Genomic DNA, 1,948 nt, shown 5'->3' with positions numbered 1-1,948 from the left:
AGAAGGAAAAAAAGAAAAAGAAAGAAAAAGATGAGAAAATTTATGTGTGTGTGTTTGTGTGTGTGTGTGTATGTGTATGTGTTTGTGTGTGTGTGTATGTGTGTGTTTGTGTGTGTGTGTGTGTGTGTGTGAGACAGAGAATGCTTAAGGGAGACAGATGACATGTAACAATATGGATAAATCTTAGCAATGTAATATTAAGTGAAATAGTAACTCCCCCAAGAACATATGCAAACCTACAATCTGGAGACACGAGGCAGCACTGTAACCAAGAGATCAAAGCTAATCTCACCAAAAAGGGGCCTCTGATTGTGATCTACTAAGAAGAATATAGCACCACTTCTGTGGTATTTCCACCCAAAATGCACAACCTGATTTCCATCAAAAGGGAAACATCAGGAGAACATAAATTAAGGCACATTAATAAAATACCTGTCACAGACATGTTAAAACTCCTGAAATTCACAATGTTAATGTCACAAAAAGGCGGAGAAATGTTTCAGATTAAAAAAGACTGAAGAGATACAACAACTGAACACAATATGTGGTTCTGGACTAGATTATGTCCTTGAAAAAATTGCTATAAACAGTATTATTGTAACAATTGACAAAACTTAACCATGGACTATATATAACAAACAAGTATGGTATCTATGTTACATTTCCTCATTTGTGGTTATATAAGCATTTCCTTGTTCTTAGGAAATACACATGGATATATTAAGGAGTAAAAAAGTAAGATATATGGAATTGTTTTCAAATGATTTTTAGAATTATATATATTATATATTCATATAATATATTTATATTGCATATATTATAATACTATATTATGTTATAATATATTACCATATATTATACTTGTATATTGTGTTGCCTGTTGCCCAGGCTGGAGTGCAGTGGTGATGTCTCGGCTCACTGCAACCTCTGCCTCCTGGGTTCAAGTGATTCTCCTGTCTTAGCCTCCCAAGTAGCTGGGATTACAGGCACACACCACCATGCCTAGCTAATTTTTTTTTTTTGTGCACCATTTCTGGAAGTACTGCAATACCAGGTCAATGAGTGGAGTGGACGGAGCAAGCTCCTATTCCATCTCTTATTTCCAAAAATCCATTTAATATATTGTCCTCGGATAGAGGACATATCAGATATTAAACTGATAAGAACAGATACTACACTTGATATTAGCCAAAAGGCCGAGAAGTGATGCCTGGCTAATTTTTGTACTTTTAGTAGAGACAAGGTTTCACCATGTTGGCCAGGCTGGTCTCGAACTCCTGACCTCAAGTGATCTGCCAGCCTTGGCCTTCCAAAGTGCTGGGATTACAGGCGTGAGCCACTGTGCCCGGCCTGAACTTCCTTTAAGATAAAAGGTAAAAAATAATATGTAAAATAACACTAGAAACAAAGAAAAAGAGTACATACAGCGCTACATCTTTTTACAAACCTGAAAAACTAGAGTAGTTTAGCTAGAATAGTTGAGTAGCTGGCATTAAGCTGTATAATGAGAAAGGAAGACATGGAGCTCAAGACTCAGCAAGCTGGTTACTCTGGGTGGGGCGCTTGGCGGTGGGGTAGCCAGTCACCAAGTGGATTGCTGGAGGACATTGTTAAGCTCCTCATTTTTTTTTTTTTTTTTTTTTTTTGAGACAGAATCTCGCTCTGTCACCCAGGCTGGAGTGCAGTGGCACGATCTCGGCTCACTGCAACCTCTGCCTCCCAGATTCAAGCGATTCTCCTGCCTCAGCCTCCTGAGTAGCTGAGACTACAGGCATGGGGCCACCACACCCGGCTAATTTTTGTATTTTAGTAGAGACGGGGTTTCACCGTGTTAGCCAGGATGGTCTCCATATGTTGACCTTGTGATCTGCCCGCCTCGGCCTCCCAAAGTGCTGGGATTACAGGCGTGAGCCTCTGTGCCCGGCGAGACCCTCATTTTTCCAGTGGT

At 39.9% G+C, this 1,948-nt stretch overlaps 1 non-coding gene across 1 annotated transcript; it reads right to left on the bottom strand.

The window, feature by feature from the left end:
- Positions 1-1,017: 1,017 nt before the first annotated feature.
- LOC112423027 (U2 spliceosomal RNA) lies at positions 1,018-1,208 on the bottom strand. Its single transcript, XR_003013473.2, has one exon. It is a non-coding gene; the product is annotated as a U2 spliceosomal RNA (small nuclear RNA).
- Between the last annotated feature and the right edge of the window lie 740 nt (positions 1,209-1,948).

This window comes from Macaca nemestrina, chromosome 14 (assembly GCF_043159975.1).
Source record: "Macaca nemestrina isolate mMacNem1 chromosome 14, mMacNem.hap1, whole genome shotgun sequence".
In the NCBI taxonomy this organism is placed as follows: Eukaryota; Metazoa; Chordata; class Mammalia; order Primates; family Cercopithecidae; genus Macaca; species Macaca nemestrina.
Note: the sequence above shows the minus strand (reverse complement) of the source record. Positions and strands in the feature narration are given on the sequence as shown.